The sequence below is a fragment of the Euprymna scolopes genome, chromosome 22 (genome assembly GCF_053919585.1).
Source record: "Euprymna scolopes isolate OS-2025 chromosome 22, ASM5391958v1, whole genome shotgun sequence".
NCBI classification, from domain to species: Eukaryota; Metazoa; Mollusca; class Cephalopoda; order Sepiida; family Sepiolidae; genus Euprymna; species Euprymna scolopes.
In genome coordinates, this window is record NC_136503.1 from 77,316,330 (window position 1) to 77,335,922 (window position 19,593).

Here is a 19,593-nt window from a genome sequence, read left to right on the forward strand (position 1 = left end):
CTGAATAGGTCATCAATTTCAATATTTACTTAATAGCTTTGCAATCCAAATATAATTTTCCGCCATTCGCGTTTTCATCTGCCTTCATTTGGGATTTATAAAACTGTCATATACTAGTTAATAAGTGGCTTACTAAACAACGGAAATCGCACCTCGTTAATGACGTAAACAGGTAGAACATAGCAAAAAGAGAAGGTGGTGCAATGTCTTGGTGAAGAACACTTTTCTCTTTATTTGTGGCCGTTTCTTGGCGATTTCTTACTCCAAGCGCAACAAATGTTAGATAACTTTCGCATTTGATCGTTCGTCCTACATCAAGATAATCGATTGTTAAAATCCCTTGCACATTCCTACATATGCTTGTTAGTGTTAGCGTTTTCTGTTGATTTGCACGGTCTTCACCTGCTGCTTAAATTTATTAATATTAAATTCTTTAACTGAGATGATTGTGTAACGTTACACACGTTTCCACACGTGTTAACATATAGAAAACCAACACGTTGTAGACTCCGTCGCAAAGGAGACGAATATAATGAAATAAGAAAGAAATTCAACTCGCTTTTTCAGATTTTAAGAAAATACATTTATTACTTATTTTTCGGCCACGCGTAACTTCACCCACGTCTCTAACCTGATCGTGATTGTGATCGCCATTCTATCGAACGTGACCCCGGTCTACGCACACGTTCTTTTTTGTAACCTTTTTCCTTGTCGTGACGTCATCTCGCACATGGCTCTGTCATTTGCATACAACTGCTATACGCGCGTCCACGCTCTGTTACAATTGTCGATTTGATTCCAGAGTGTTTTGGCGGATCTATTTTTCATCTATTGCCACGGATTGATGTAAAACCCCTTTTAGGTGCGTCTAAACAGTTACAAGCAACGCTCTGAGATCGTCGACGCGTTATTGTTTTTGATCGAAGGTGACGGACCATATTGTCTGTCTCCTATGGCGAGACGATGTGACACAAAGGTCGCAAAGATGGATTTGAAGAACCATCGCCCTAGAATAATTCGCTCTCGCTCGCAATAAATAAATAAATAAAAAAATAAATAAATAATGCCAGGGTAGCCCCGTCGGGATTCACTGGTAGGAACCCCTCAGGCGATTAGCAATAAATTAAGCACTTCTCAAAGGTAGAAGTCAAAGCCTGAAAAGGTGGTCCTCCTAGAACTGCACAGGACCAAAGTCATTCCTGAGTCAACATCTCAGCAATGATCAAGCCTCTATTGGGGCCTAGGTAGAGGAGATTATTTACTTCGTTTCCACTTCAGGAAGATGTGACGCACTCATAAAGTAGGGGCATTATAGCCTACTAAAAATTGCCTGAGCAGTCTTACCGACATTCCTCGGTAGGGGCCCCTCAGACAGCAAGCAACAAACAATCCACTCGAAATATGGAAGGCATCGGCATTGAAGGCTGGACATCCTAGCACTGCAAAAGACATTTCAGCTGTTCTTCAGTAACAGAGAAAGGACAATTTCAAAAAATAGCCTCATATTCTTGGCTTTGGGGATCGATGTCAATCCCTGGTTAATGACAACCATGCGCTCTCTGGTCAATGAGCCTTTGAAAGCGGTTGATGAATAAACCTGATGCCAGCTAGTCTAAGAAATGTCTAAAGCACTTGTTGACATCTTCTACATTTCAACATAGTCTGGCAATCTGAAACAAGTGAGTAAGTTGGAGAAAACTCGATAAAATGGGGAATGAATTAATGTTTGTTTCTGAAAAAAAATCCTTATGTGTTTATTCAACTATATTGATCATAATCTAGGAATGACCTTCGAAGGTCGACAGCAACTTGACAATTGATTCGGATATCGGATAACGTTTGTAGTGACTAGCTAACACAACTAAAACTGTTAAAAATTAAATTAAATATTTATATTTGCTAAACATCACCCTGAACCCATATCCACACACACACACACACACACACACACACACACGCGCACACACACACACACACACATATATAATATGCATACGCATATATATAATATATATATGTATATATATGTGTATAATATATATATATATATGCATATGCATAATATATATATATATATATATATATATATATATATATATATATATATATATATATATATATATAGGACAACAAGAGTATAAAATGAAGACAAAAAACTATATATTGGTAGATGTAGAATGGATCATTTATTGAATAATAGAATACAGGCAAAATTTGGGGAATAGAAGGGACTCTTTATGCCAGGGCATTTCGAAGCCTAATGCTTCTCATCAGAAGAGTAGAGGAGGTGCTAGGTAGCATGGGGAAGATGCGGCGTCTAGCGTAAGGTTCATTAGGGATGAAAAAGATTAAGAGGAATTATAGAATGTTGGAGGAAGCTTTATTGAATTCTAAATAAATAAGTAGAAGCTTATCATATATAGTATGATATATAAGAATATATATGGTCTTTAAACCCCCCCCACATATTTTTTTTTCTAAAACCTCTGGAGGGGAGACTAAAACTTACTGCTATGGTTTATATTGATCTGAAATAATAGCAAGGGGAGACCTTATATATTACATCTCCCCTCTTTTAGAAATAGAGTACGATTATGAATATCTCCAGTATCAAATAATCCTCATACACTGTGAAATTTGCTTTACGTATGAAAACCAAAGAAGGGAGTTATAACACATGAGAAATATTTGGAACCAAGTCTCCCCTTGCTGTTATTTCAGATCATTTGAAACCATAGCTACAAGTTTTTGTCTCTCCTTCATCAAGGCCAGAGGTTTTCATGAAATATCAGGTATTTTGTAATTCATATGCAAAACTAGATACACAAATGACTATGATTGAAACATTTTGTGCTATAAAATTGGATGCACATACAGCACATAGAATTCCCACACTGGTACTAACAAAGCTCAACTTTGCTCATATATATTTAATCTGCGATTTAAAAGGGCAAATGTCATATGGTCCACTACACAAGTCAGGTCATTACCTTTTCAACGAACCTTCATTTGTTTAATTCACTGAAAGGTGGTACGCATGTTTAGTCATTCAACTAATTTAAAAAGTTATCGCGTGACATCTTGAGTTTCAGATCAAAAGATTTTTATTATTCTATGTAAGACAAAGAATACGTTAGAAATATTTTAACTTCTTATCCTATAGGATTTCGATGTCTAACATCTCTTCAGAGGAGAAAACATTAGCAAATAATTATAATGGTTTACACCTTATTTGCCAAAGTCAGTAAGACATTAAAAATCACAATTAAAAATTGATTGAGTAATTAATAGAGTAAGGGGAAGTTAAAGAAAAGGATATAAAAGTTAACATCCAAATTGCATGGTAAAATCCGAAATGAATGTCTTTGAAAGCGGTATGGTAAAATGATAAAAACTGTATTTTGAGTAATCCACATCACAATGTAATGATCCGAATTAGGTATTTTCCTGGAGCAATTTTCCTTTGTTTATATAATGGGTCCGGTAAAAAAGTTTTTTTTATATATAGGTCCGGTTGATCTGTTTATTAATAAGCATATAAATTGATATATTTAATATTTTTTATACTCAGAGAATACGAGCTAAAAAATCCACTCTAAAAGAACTTTCAGATTGTTAATAAAATTAAAAATTAAAAAATTAAAGCCACTTTAGAAGACAGGCCAAGCAAAATGAGAGAAACTGAAGTGATACGAAAATCACACTGTTAGATTATTTTATTCGGAAGAATTATATATATATATATATATATATATATATATATATATATATATATATATATATATATATATATCTTCATGTATGAAAACCAAAGAAGGGATATATATATATATATATATATATATATATATATATATATATATATATATATATATATATGTATGTATATATATATATATATATATATATTCATGTATGAAAACCAAAGATGGGAGATATAACACATGAGAAATATTATATATATATATATATATATATATATATATATATATATATATATATATATATATATATATATATATATATATATATATATACTCGTAGTCCAATAAAAAAATGAAATTCTCACTCTTTAGTTTTATGGGACGAAACTACATGAAAATTTGCAGGCTTATTATAATACTATTCTATGGTTTAATTTCATGATAATTGGTAAAAAAGAATCTATATTTTCAAACATAAAATATGCGCAAATTGGCCTACATAGTGTCCTGTCAGCCAGCTTTAGTTTTGCTGGTTTGGATTTTTTTTCCTTTGTTGTCCTCCTTGTGGTCTTGTAAGACCACTAATAAATAAATAAATAAATATATATATATAATTAATTTATATCTATTTATCTCTCTCTCTCTCTCTCTCTCTCTCTCTCTCTCTATATATATATATATATATATATATATATATATATATATATATATATATATATATCATCAGCCCCCCCCCCCAAAAAAAAAACCCTAGAATACTCGCATGCACATGTACTCGTAGTCCAATAAAAAAATGAAATTCTCACTCTTTAGTTTTATGGGACGAAACTACATGAAAATTTGCAGGCTTATTATAATACTATTCTATGGTTTAATTTCATGATAATTGGTAAAAAAGAATCTATATTTTCAAACATAAAATATGCGCAAATTGGCCTACATAGTGTCCTGTCAGCCAGCTTTAGTTTTGCTGGTTTGGATTTTTTTTCCTTTGTTGTCCTCCTTGTGGTCTTGTAAGACCACTAATAAATAAATAAATAAATATATATATATAATTAATTTATATCTATTTATCTCTCTCTCTCTCTCTCTCTCTCTCTCTCTCTCTCTCTATATATATATATATATATATATATATATATATATATATATATCATCAGCCCCCCCCCCAAAAAAAAACCCTAGAATACTCGCATGCACATGCCTCAGTTCTTTTCCATTTCTTTACTTCATCTTTTGTAAGGAATTTAACGTTACGTTTAATACCGATCAACACCGGGTACATCTGCTAGTATTATAATAAAGTCGTATTCCTGTTTGTTTGTTTACAATTTGAATTATACATACAAGAGGTACTCTTTCACAAACAATTTTCATACTGGAAACGGACTTTTACACAGTTCTACCCCAGCAAGATGTCTCTATATTAATTCTTCAAAATAAACCTATGTTGACAACGATCAATTAATACCCATTAGTGGAAGCGAATACACGTACAACTGTTACAAAAATTGCATTAATTCCTTCACCCTCAACTAGGCACTGCAAGGAGGGGGGTCGCTTTTTTCGCCGATATTTTCGAAAGTTATCCCCTCTTTTCAATTAAATAGCCTTAATTTAAACCTTCGATGGACGCAATGGCAGAACGTTACTTTTTTTTTTTACATTCTTTTCCTCCTTTGCGGTACAGGTTCGATCCTGCCTGCCGACTACCACTTTTTTTTTTAAATTTTTCTTTTTGCTCAACACACATCTCCAAACACCCGGGCAACGCCAGACACCCAGGCTAGTAAATAAGTAAATTACAATGATTATCTATATATTAATACGATAGTGTGTGTTGTTTTATATGTAACGCTTACATCTTTTTTTCTTCCGAGTGACTGTCGTTTAATTGTTATGAACTTCCAATACCTTTAATGAATAATTTTGCCAAGAATTCTTCATATGTTTTGGTTTCAGTTTCGATTTCGATTATATATGTCGGGCCTTTCAGCGTGTGTTGTAATAAAACTTGTCAAATGCACTTGTAAAACTGTGTAAGCTGTAAACTTTGGTCAAAAACGCCTGCTCCTTTTTTTCATAGGATTATTTCGAATATCGATTATCGATACTTATTCTAGTCATTTTCGATTATCGACACTATTTGTAGTCGTTTTCGGACTTCGTGCATTTTAGTAGTGAAGAGTATCACCAACCTGTAATAGAAGCTATCCACTGAATCTTATAAGACGTCTAATGCGACATCCAGTAAACAAACAAATAAACAAAAAATATCGCCTCTTGATAACACTACATGGTATAGGATTGGCATGTATCCAAATCCGTTGTATAATAATTGGCCATAGACGTGTGAAAAAACACACACAAACCCCACTCCCACAAAAATATAGAAAAATAGAAATTACCTGTTTCATATAGACGAACTCCTAATGTTAGATTAGAATAACGTTTACTTAACTAGTATTCATATTGGAGTAAAAAGAGCAATGCAGGCTATGATGACACTAAATCTGCAAAACAGATCATTCCCAGTGGTGAATCATATATAGATGACTTAAGAGGGTAGACAAAACAAAAATGAGTCAATATTACGAATGACGTGACGTTTTGTTAAGGAAGAAACAAGGGTTTCAAATCAGTCTGTTCATAAGAGCCATGCGAGAGAGACCGCTAATAATGCGAGTCTGTCTATGGATGCCACACGGGACAAATCGCTCGTAATGCGTTAAGGAAACTTTGAAATCGCCAAGAGCGAAATATCCTAAGATTTCTGTCCATGATCATACTTACTGTTAAGAAGATAAGTCAACTAATTAATTAGCTATTCTTCTCCTCTCGTGTGTGAGTAAATTCTCTTCAGAAATTAAACCCTTAGAAACACTCAGCGGACGTCTATTATCTTTTTTCTGTGTGAAGAGAAGTTTTATTTGTCTAGCACATCTGATGACGGATCACAGGGTAGGGGGAAAAGCGACCACTGGACAAAGGTGGTCACGGCCAGAGAAGACGCAGGGGAAAAAGAACGAGAAAAGGGTAATTTGCGAATTATAGTTACACTACACTAAGCCAAAAAACAACTAAAAAATATGACAATAAAAAAAAGATTGAATGAATGAAACGCGAAAGTCGCGTAAAATAAAAGCGACCATAAAAGACCCACGGAAGAACATTGATGTAATGGAGACGCTGCATAAACAACATATTTACAGAAAAAGTAAAAAATATCAGTCATGTGATGTGGAACTGTTGTTGTATATTGGTTTATATTGGAGGAGATGATATATTAAAACGTGTCATGAGTTATCTAGTGGATGTGAGATATTGTTCTTTTAACAGAGAGATAATAAACGTATAAATCGTATGTATGTTGTTTAGCCAGGAGGACATGATATTGACGTGTAAACTGAATTATGTTGTATCAGACTTATCGCACGGGATATTTTTACGGTTCATATGTAAGAAGAATAATATATGCTTCATACCTTTTTTCTTGAAGAGTTCTTCTGCATCTTTCCGCTGCTCCGTGACGAACCATGAAACGATCAGCACCATCAAATTGAGACATCTGTTCTTATTTGTGAAACCATAAAACAGCTCTTTATATTTTTATAATATAAATTTATTACAGTTGTCTCAAATGGTTTTCACAGGATCTGCGGTTTTTCTACATTTTCTATTCGTACAGCTCGCTCCCTAGCTGTCTGTCCACCCCTGTCTAGAAATATTCTCTGTTCATTAGATATGTTCTATCTGTTTTATCCAACAGTTATAATTTTATCTATTTTCACCCTTCTATGATGTTAGGGTGCATCTTAACACAGTACAAAAAGCAACAATCGTCCACATCTAGCCAAGCTAGGATCTGCGCTACTACAAAACAATGAATGAAAGAAGGATAGATAGAAAGCAAAATGAATAAAATGAAAATAAACATTAGTAAATGTTATTCTGCAATGTTATTCTTCCTCAGCGGTGTCGTAACATTTTAACACTGGGACCCAACATGTTGTGTCTGAAACAGTCGCAAAGGAACAAATAGGAAAGGAAGAAATTCGACTCAGCCTTTTCAGTTTTAACAAAAGGCATTTATTCATGGTACTTCCAACAAAGCATTGCATCTTGTTTTAAACAGAACGTTTAGTTTATCTCGACTGCCATGTCCTTTTAAGACGCTCTCATCGCATACGTGTCGCGTGCTGTTATTTTCCGGCCATGTCTCTAACACGTGCTTCTCCGTTGCTTCTCCAAACACGTGTGTCTTTTTGTTTCTGATTTTTCTTTCCATTCTCTTCTTTCGCTATGACGTCACTTTGCGCACTGGCTCGGTCATTTGCATACGTGTCTCTTGCAGCTGCTGCTGCTACAATTACAAAACAATCAATACTGATCCAGAATCCTGGTTATCCTTGAACCTTTATTATTCCTAATATACACAAATGCCCACCTTGATTAAATTGTTTCTGAAATGGTATATTTGCTGATGACACCACGCTCTATAACAGGCACGAGGGAAAACAAATGAACACATATCTAAGGAAATGGCAAAAGCACTAGAGGAAGGCCTCCAATCTGTAGTGGAATGAGGACAAAAATGGATAGTCACATTCAATGCTGCCAAGACTAAGGAGTCCGCCATTTTTAAATAGTAGTTTCAAGTTTAATTAAAGTTTTATGATATCTGTTTCTGTTAAATTGTAAGGTTAAATTACAGAATAGGGACAAAACACCTTCCCCTCCATTCCACGAAAAAGAATGGCTTTCTGAAAACAAATGGACACATATCTGAGGAAATGGCAGAAACACTAGCGGATGACTTTAAATCTGTAGTGGAATGGAGACAAAAATGGATAGTCACATTCAATGCTGCCAATACTAAACTTGTTTCCTACAATAATTACAAGAAACCTTCTCAACCACCAATAGCTATGACTAAAGATACATTACCTGAAAATACTTCTGTAAAACTCCTCGACCTAACGTTCACAGGGAACATGAGCTGGAACAGACACATTGAGAGCATTGCCAAAGCTACTGCGAATAATGTGGGCTCTCTCTACTGTGTTAGAAAGTTACTTACGCCTGAAAGTATCCTGTATCTCTACAAGGCCGCCATTCGTCCATGTATGGAGTACTGTTGCTACATTTGGGCTGGTGTATCTGCAACTAGTCTCTCGGTTCAAAAGAGAGTCGCCAACTTGATAGGTCCTAAACTGTCATCAATGCTTCAACCTCAGTCTCCTCGACGCAATGTTGTATACCTGTTCTACAAGTATTGTAATGGTGAATGCTCCGACGAACTACAAGCCTTTGTACCCCGTCGACGTAAATACCCCCGACAATCCCGACAAGCAGCAAAATCCCACCCCTACATAGTAGAGATCCTTAGATGTAAGAAAGCCTTTTACTCTAATAGTTTCTTCCTCAGAAATGCTAGACTTGAACTCTCTTCCGATTTCCTGCTTTCCCAACTGTATTGACATGCAGAAGTTCAATTGTAATGTGAACGGACATCTCACTGCTCAACTCCCTACATAGTATCCATCCTACTTATGTCTCCGATAGTAGCCCCCTGCATCAAAGGGAAACTGTACCTTGTTTGGTGTGAAAATGGAATAAAAAAAAAATGGAAATGAAAAACAAAGAGCATTAAAAAAAGAGATGAACTTTAGATAATATTGTTATGTAATCGCCGGGCAACACCGGGTAGAAAGCATTTATTCAGTTATCTATCTATCTATCTATCTATCTATCTATCTATCTATATAATTGTCTAAATATCTAACGGAAAAACTCGAGGGGAGCAGAAGGGTCAAAGAATAAAGTTGTGACATAGATCAAACTGAGTGACCGATTGTGTTGTGCAAACGGAGACCGGATCTGACGTATCAAGGGTTCCGGTTTGAAGAAACTTAGTTAATTTTAGTGAGTTCGTTCTTAGACGCTGAAGAGACAAGGTGTGTTAAAACAAGTCTCCCCATAAAGGTGGGGGGGGACGATTTCCAAAGTGAGTCGCAAGGCAAAGATGGCCAATCACTCCAGTCTGCTGTGACGAAATGCCTGTGGAGTGAATAAAAAATATATAAAAACAACCATCCTTCTTGGTCCATGTATTGCATGCGTCTTTGCTGTAAGAGAATAAAGCTCCTTCGAAGATGATCGACGAATCTGCTAACGGCACTAGTAGAAGACAGGCGTGTCGTCATGTATATTCGTGTTATATGTTCTGCACTCACGCACCCACACTCAGAGACTAGACGAGCACAACTGTTAAGACAGTCTTAGAGATTAGACAATCACGGCCTGATAAAAAAAGAGCGTTAAATAAAGAAGTTAAATACACAACAAGAGAAAGCGCACACATCTAAGTAGATAAGAACGAGAAGAAAAGATACATAATATAACAATATACGAAAATGAGAGAGAGGGAGGGGGAGAGAAAGAGAGAGAAAGAGAGAGAAAGAGAAAGAGAAAGAGAAAGGGATATATATATATATATATATATATATATAGAGAGAGAGAGAGAGAGAGAGAGACAGACAGACAGACAGAGAATGAGAACCTTTTGTTAAAACATGAACATTTTCTTTTTGATGCATTGTAAGACGTAAAATTGCTATTTTAAAATCCATACTAAGTGGAGACACTGAATGTTAGTGTAATTCCTTATATGGGCATAAGGTATAAACGATACTGGAGCGAGGTTGGGGGCATGGGGACACGTTACGATGACGGTGGTCAACCTCGACTCACACGCAAAGAAATTCGAATAAAAGAAGAAGCAAAGGTATCTTGCTGGTTTGAACGACCGCGCCAGTCTACAAACTCATAGCCGAGGGCTTGAAAAGATTTCAAACGGTCTTCTAACGTCTTTGAATGATATTCGTGTCTTACTAAATTAGGAAAGAGAGAGAGAGAGAGAGAGAGAGAGAGAGAGAGAGAGAGAGAGAGAGAGAGAGAGAGAACTATATGTCTACAGCTCGTCGTCAACTTACGACCTATTCTACTTACGACCGACAGCTTTTTTTTTTAAATTATTCATGCGTCGCTACTTATCAAGGCCTAATCTCCATTCGAGGATAAAGGTTAATAAAATTTGTTAGATCGACAGCGAGACAGCATCATGGCGATTAATAACGATGGATGAAACTGGTCAGAATTTCATTATATAAAAGAATGGCTCAATAGAATTTGTTAACATTAAGCTTGAAAATTAATATTTCGGCGATTTTAAAATTTAAGCAACGCTTATATTACGGAAAACTCTACCCTGACTTTCATATCACGTGCGCCCAGCATAATCTTTGGACATAAAAAACATACACAACAGACGAAGAACACGGGGATCATATGCTAACCATTTCTTAAATTTCCCACCATTGCGAGGAGAAAATGTATAAAATTCTGATGATGGCGTATATCGCCGAAATATTAATTTAAAAATAAATAAATATGTGTTTATTTGACATAATATTGCGTTCTAATTTAGCATATAACCGTATTTCATACGTGTGTGAGCATATGAGCGGCAAAGGGCTAGGTTCCTTACCGTGGGGTCCCGATTTCGAATCTCACTAGATTCAGCCACTCTGATGAGTCCTAGACGACGAAACACGTGCCAGTGGATGATTATATATATATATATATATATATATATATATATATATATATATATATATATATATATATATATATATGCCGCATATGGTGGTACCAAATTGGTTAAAGGGAAAATTTTTCCCAACTCGCATGTAGGTAAAAATGCACTTTCGTAAATAATTGAATTCATTCAAAAATGCATCGCAAAATAAATAAATAAATAAATAAATAAAATAAGAAAAATTGCTTTACTGAGTTCCTCACGGAACGAAGAGCATGAAGACATTGATCGCTGACGGCCGGTTGAAGCACCATCCACGGAAAATTAAGGACTTCTGGAATTTATGAATACTCATAAATTTCAGATTGCATAGGGAGGGATGTGGCACTATATCTCAGTGCACTCTACAGTATGGCCGAATGGTGATTTGGCCACGAGCGTAGAGATTCCCTTTCTAGATCGCCCTCTTTCTGCCCGGATCGTCATGAGGTGAGCACGCATATTTATGTCTCTCCGTAAATTGGGAGGGGGGGGAGCACCACCTCCCTCAAAACTAGTTAGGATACGTTAGTTAGTTTTGAAAAGTCTATTGCCTAAGTTTAATTGTAAAAAATTAATTATAATTTGTACATTGTATAATATTGTAATATATTTATGTATAGAAATAAAATAGTTAAGAATTCTCATAAATATTACGATTGTGTCGTGTTGTGTGTTTTATTGAGTTTGCCATGAATGCCTCCATCAAACAACGAAGTGGTCTGGAGGACAAAGAAAGAAAATTCCAACCAGAATGCCACCAAAGTGAAGATGTCATCTTGAGAAAATAAAGGAGCCACAACCACATCCAACATCTCAGATATAATTTTCTTCTTGTTAGACAAACCCTAATGACTGGCCATCTTCACATCTTCATGAGACCACTTCTAAGACGATTAGCGTAACATGTGAAGCCGGTCACACCCCAGTGACCGGCTGACCGTGTTATATATATATATATATATATATATATATATATATATATATATGAAATAAAATAAAATAAAAATTACAATAAGTTTACCAAGTTAATCAAAATGGTAAACTTAAAATATATTATAAATATTAAAGAATTAATATTTACAAGTAAAATAAACTCAGCCAGATGTAAAAGCTCAGTAAAACCGAAAAGGAAATAGAGCTTATAATATGAACAAATGATTAATAAAACATGTCAAAAGACATCTTGGAAAAGAGTTAAAAACATATTTAATTTTAAAAAAAGGAAGCACAAGATAAGGGGATAGTCCTTAATCCGCGGAGTTTCGAAGAAATACTCTCCTTCTCATCAGAGGGCAGGAATTAGCAAAATGCAGGATCGGATTTTGCATATAAAAGTATTTAATGAAACTACAAGTAAGTCACAGATCTTACTTGGTTAAAAAAAGGGTGAGGTAAGGGGAACAGGAGGCAAAAGAAAAATGATAAAAAGATTTATATATATATATATATATATATATATATATATATATATATATATATATATATATATATCATTTAGGAATGTTATGATTTGTAAACGGTTAAATTTCAAGTCTAGAATTTTTATTATATGCAAAACAAAGAAAACATTCTGATAATTATTCGTTATTCTGATATATATATATATATATATATATATATATATATAGCAATGGTACCATATATGCCTTTCTATATAATAGGCTTTCTTAACTACCATAGAGAAAAGTTGTTAGAGACCCCAGACGTCAATGTTTTTTAAACTTTGACCCCAATTCTAACCCCTTAACATTTATTGTTTTGGGCTCAAATCAAATTATAAAGTTAGATCCACGTTGAAGTAACCTATATAAAAAATCTCAAGTGTTTAGACCCAAAATTGTCGGAGGAGTTTGGTAGAGTTTTCAAAGGTCAAGGTTACATCCAACTCAAACAAAGCTGCCACAATGGAATATAATCTGGAATCCACAGAGGTACGAAAAAGTGGTCCAAAAACAAGTATATAGCAAATAAATGTAATCAAAGGCAAGATAAGTTACCCTTCTACATATTTGGTAAAGGTTTTTAGTGGTTTTACTTAATTTAAAACGTGTAATCGCTTCGAAAAAAGCATGGAGTGTTTATAGCTAGGTGCGAACACGAAAAATGGTAGCAAGCTTAATCCTAAATTAAAAATGATACAAAATACTGTTAGAAACCCACCGAATATATAAATCGTTAATAAAATCCGCAACCATTTTCTGCAACCCAACTATGTCTTGTACAAATAAACTTCAGTCTATGCCTCATTTGTCGACCAATTTTCAACGGTTAATATCGTAAGAAAAGAAAAGAAAAGCCTACGTCAATATCCCCAGAACATATTTCATTCGATTACGTCATCATTATGTCATCATTACGTCATCATTACGTCAATATCCCCAGAACATATTCCATCCGATTGTTCTCATCATCGTGGACTGCTATGCTGCCCCACGACGATGCTGGGAGAAAGCCTTAAATGACCTGCGAGTGTCCAAAACGCACCGTCTTTTTTTTTTTTTTTTTTTTAAATACACCTTGATCGACCGTTGTTTATTTCATCTGCAAAAGTTGTTTATCATTGCCGAAGCTGTCAAAGATTAACATGTTTTCTTAGAGTCACAAACGAATTACGACAATATTTCGTAAACAAAAGACTTACTTAAACAAATTCTACACAGTAAGAAATGAAAAAAAAAAAGGTAAGATTAGAAGAATGTTGGTTGGTTGTTTTTGTTTTATGGCATATCAACCCTTTTCGGGTTATTTAATGCCGAATCCAAAGATTTTGAAGAAAATTTTTTTTAATAGAATATGTTTGTTGTTTTCACGTCGGTTTCTATTTAACCCATAGTTGGGACCCTAACAGGTACTACTACTCCGGGTCAGAGTGGACCTGGGAGCAATGGTAATTAAAGGGTGGCTCCACACTCCCCAAAGCCCACAAGCTGGGGCCTCACCACTGGATATAGTTTAAGGTCATATCCAGGACCCCCGCTGAGGGACTTTTACCCTCTGCAGGGGGGCAGTCGGCGTATTCTAATGCCCCACCGACAGGGCCAAGATTAGAAGAAGGCTGGAAAGCTGTAATACGTGCAGATATTGAAATGGCTGACCATTTATAGAAAGAAAAGTGACACTATCTACCTTTACGGAATGAGGCATAAAAAAAGAAAAAAAATATAGGCAGATAAGACGATGGAGAGTAAGACGACTCAATGAAGCAGCTATTAAGTAAAATTCAGTTGTTCTTCCTGAGGTTGAAAAGTTTAATCCTCGGTGGGGCAATACTCAGAATACAATTGCAAAATTGCTTAAAAATTTTAGCAAGTCATGGTTGACGGAACGAGAACATGTTATCGCTGCAATTAAATAACGGGATCTGTTCGAAATTCAGGTTCAGTGAAAATTCCCAAGTTTGACAGAAAGACTCCCGAGTTCAACGAGAGACACGTGAAGAGAGTCGGAGGTTACATCGGTCGAAACGTTGTGAAATTAACACTCAGGATGAGAACAGTAGTCCGTATAACCAAATTATACAAATTATCTAAAAACAAAAATCAGAAACATAAGAAATGCGCAACAGGTCAAAGGAGGTCAAGTCATTATTCGAACTTTCATGGGAAATGAAATTTAAGAAGGCAATCACAAATCCCGGGTCGATACGAAGTTCCGTTTGGAACACACCTGCTATATTAAGAATATTGATCACTTTCATAGTGGGCAACGTCGATATACCCACAACAATTTCAAAAATAAAAGAACGGATAAAAACATGAAAATGTAATCGCAAAAAAAAGAACTACGTGACACCTTCCCCACCAGATATTTCGGCAGACGGGATCCAAAGAGAAGAAGCTATTCTCCGGATATTGAGCACTTTTTTTGTTGTCCGTACCCGTCCCCAAATAAAACAAAAAATAAATGAATCAAAACTATTTTTCTTTCAATCAAAATAGCAGGGAGTGCCCGTTTGACCGAAAAAAAAAAATGAACTGCGGTGTCCGTGCTCGAACGTGAAACATGAAAGAGAGGAAGTGAGCAAAATCTTAGGGACATACTATTTTGCCCACACGACCACGAGTGCTTATGGCGTCATGACGTTGCAAAATAAGCTTTTCAAACGCGTGCGTGACTTGCGAAAATTTAAGAAAAAATGGAATTCCTTTTACTGTTTTCCTTCTTTTTTTATTTTTGTTTGTAAAGACACTATTCAAAGCGATCATAATTTACCAAATAAAGGCTCGTTGGAAACCTGAATTGATCAGTGTACTATGTGACATTTGTCCTTAAAGACGTATATTAAGGGCAAATTAAGGGCAACCCCATCATCCAGAGCCTATTTTCGGCATTTTTTTACACAGCCATAAAATGTTTCAATCGTAGTCATTTGTTTTCCTAGTTTTGCATATGCATTACAAAATATCTGATATTTCCCCCAAACCTGTGGCCTTGATAGAGGGGAGAGCAAAACTTGCTGCTATGGTTCCAAATAATCTGAAATAACTGCAAAAGGAGACTTGATTCCAAATATTTCTCGTGTGTTATATCACTCCTCTTTGGTTTTCATACATAAAGTAAATTTCACAGGGTATAAAGATTATTTGATACTGGAGATATTTATAATCGTACCCTATTTCCAAAACAGTTGAGACGCAACAACTGAGAAATATTTGGAATCAAGTCTCCCCTTGCTGTTCTTTCAGATCATTTGAAACCATAGCAGCAAGTTTTAGCCTCCCCTCCACCAAGGCCAATGGTTTGGAGGATATATATATATATATATATATATATATATATATATATATATATATATATATATGTGTGTGTGTGTGTGTGTGTGTGTGGTGTGTGTGTGTGTGTGTGTGTGTTGGGTGATGAATCGGAATCCGAATCGGGAATCGCAAAAATCGGAGCTTTTCAGGGTATCGGAATCGAAAAAAAAGTGTAGCCTGTTTTCTGATGCCAAGACCGATTCCTTAAACTATCTTTTTTTTTTATTTGATTTTAGTTTAAGAAACATCTTCCACTGCTTGTAGTAATAATAAAATAATAAATATTTACTGATTTAACCTTCCAGATAGACTAAAATCTCTAGATCACCCCCTCACAAGTGTGTTTTTACGCTTGACAAAATATAGGCACATTTAAGCTGTGTTTTACGTGTCTCAGTTTTTGAATAAATTCAAATATAATATTTATGCGTATTTTACGACCGGGCAGCGCTGGCCGGCTTGCTAGTATATATATATATATATATATATATATATATATATATATATATATATATATATATATATATATATATATAAACACTGGGTAACTTTAACTCCATGTGGTTTAGCCTGACAGATCTTTACGGGATAAAACGTCGAATATTTTGTGTAACTTAATGGGCATTTGAATGATATTCGTGTCTTACTAAATTAGGAGAGAGAGAGAGAGAGAGAGAGAGAGAGAGAGAGAAAGAGAGAGAGAGAGAAAGAGAGACAGAGAGAGAGAACTATATGTCTACAGCTCGTCGTCAACTTACGACCTATTCTACTTACGACCGACAGCTTTTTTTTTTAATTATTAATGCGTCGCTACTTATCAAGGCCTAATCTCCATTCGAGGATAAAGGTTAATAAAATTTGTTAGATCGACAGCGAGACAACATCGTGACGATTAACAACGATGAATGAAACTGGTCAGAATTTGATTGTATAAAAGAATGGCTCAATAGAATTTGTTAACATTAAGCTTGAAAATTAATATTTCGGCGATTTTAAAATTTAAGCAACGCTTATATTACGGAAAACTCTACCCTGACTTTCATATCACGTGCGCCAAGCATAATCTTTCAGCATAAAAAAACATAACCACAGACGAAGAACACGGGGATCATATGCTAATCTTGATGAAGGTTCAACTTCGCGTAGCTGATCATGTAGGCCGCATGCCAGCTTACAGAATGCCCAAGAAGCTTCTGTTTGCTGAGGCCCAACATTGCAAACGCTTCCATGGCGACTAGAGAAAACGATTTAAAGACACTCTGACGGCATCGCTGAAGGCTTTCCACGTTGATCCGTTATCATGGGAGCAGACAGCTTAAGACAGAGCCAAGTGACGAGCTGCTGTTCATGACGGTACCTGCAAATATGAAAGTAACCGAAAAGACAGGAAAGACAATGGTTTGAAGCCCTCGACATTTGCTACGATTCGCCGTCCTCACTGCAGTAGAACTTTTAAAGCAAAGATTGGGCCTATCAGCCATATCCGCACTCACCGATGATGACTCCCCCACCCTACGCTATAGGATGATCAGAACAATAATAGAATAGAAAATATTCTTTTGTTTCAAGTAGATACTAAAAGGGAGTGATTGATATTTGGAGCAAAAAAGATTACGACTGCTGAAGATTAATGTCTTCTTTTATTAATTACCATATGTTATTGTAAAGTTCCCGTCTAATAAAAATGTTTTTAACAGTAATGTTTTCTAAAAATATAAACAAAATCTTCCTACCTGTATTATTTCATTTGTAAACTTCATTCGGCTTTGAATAACTCAGAGACGGTTGAGAAGCCATAAGCCAAACTCAAACCAAACCAAACCAAACCAAACTTATAAAAGAGAATTTGCTTGAATGATAAACTAGCCCGGGTACCCTGCATTGCCCGGGTGTTTGGATGTGTGTGTTGAGAAAAAAAAACACGAAGGAGGATAAAGAACGTAAAAAAGAAGTGACTACTTTGCCGTTGCGTCCATCGCCAAACTGGAAATTAGCGAAGGTTTAAATTAAGGCTAGTCAATCGAAAAGAGAGGATCATTTTCGAAAATATCGACGAAAAAACGATCTCTCCTTGTAGAAAAGTGCCCAGTTGAGGGTGGAGGAATTAATGTTTTTAGCAAATTTTTCGATATTTGTCGTCCGAAGGGCCCTGCTTCAAAACCATACTGATCTCGTCAAAATCCGTCACCTCTGTCGAAAGTTTTAGACATACATACATACACACATACATACATACATACATACATTTAAACAGACAGGTGAGATTTATATAATAGATGAAACTCATTGTACACCCCCACCACTTTAGATTTTCACAGTATACTGAAAACTAAGATATCAGTATTGCCAATATACATCAGACAGTAGTAATATTTGAAAGGCATTTCAATCATTATGACTAACTAGAAAATCACTGAAAAAATACAATTGTTGCTGAAATATCGCTAATTATACTTCTGGTTCTAAAAACGCCCATAGGCCCTAAGTTTTTATTTACTCCTCCCCCACACACGGCAGGAGATGTGACACAAGAGTCGGAAAGTAGGATTGACAAGCCAACGCCCCAGAAGAGGAGTACTCTGTCCAGCCTCGTCGACATACTCCAGTACGGGGGCCTAAGGCGGTTAGCAATAAACTAAACCTGGCAAATGTGTATTTCAGTGGCGTGGAACCATGGTCCATGCGAGGTCAAATTTGGCCTCAAAAAGGCCAATCTGACAATCCTTACAAAGGCCAAATTTTCAAAACATTGGCGGCCTCGATTATTGTGCATTTAGTTTAATAAAAAAACATTGGAAAATAATAAAAAAATAAATTTTGTCGAGTTTTATTTCGGCCTAAGGGGCTAATAATGTGTTTTATATAAACATAAATAATTTTTATAAGTTTCCGCCGCTGAAATACACATTTGCCCTAAACCTTTCTCAAAGAAAGTATGCAAAGCCTAATAGGATGGATTTCCTAAGACTGCGCAGGAGTCAGGACCATCAATATACCGCAATCAACAGAGGAAAAAACATTTCAGAAATTGCATAGACTCTTTTGGCTTTTCCGCCGAGGGAAAAATATTTGTGACTGAGTTTTTTTTTTTTTTTTTTTTTAAACCTGAAACTAGAAGTTAAACAATTTAACCTAAGCTCAATGAGCGACTCAGCGGTTCATATCCTTTTCCTAGTGCAGAGATTAGAAATATGTAAACATTCAAATTGCCGTAATGATTATTTTCTTCAAAATATCACAAACGTGAAGATGCCGCCCAAAATAGCGATGATTGTTAGTGGTTTTCTGATCGCAGAACCAATTCGTTTTTTTTTTTTGTTTTTTTTTGTGTTTTCTTTTCTCTCTCGCGTATGTAATAGCGATGACGAATTTGAGATGGAATAACCTCTATTTTGTTTCGAAAGTTTTGTGGGCGTTGGCTGGGAACGTTTACAAAATCAAATCAAAGAAATCAGCACCACTCACTCCTCCGCCCACCACCCTTTCTGTCTAC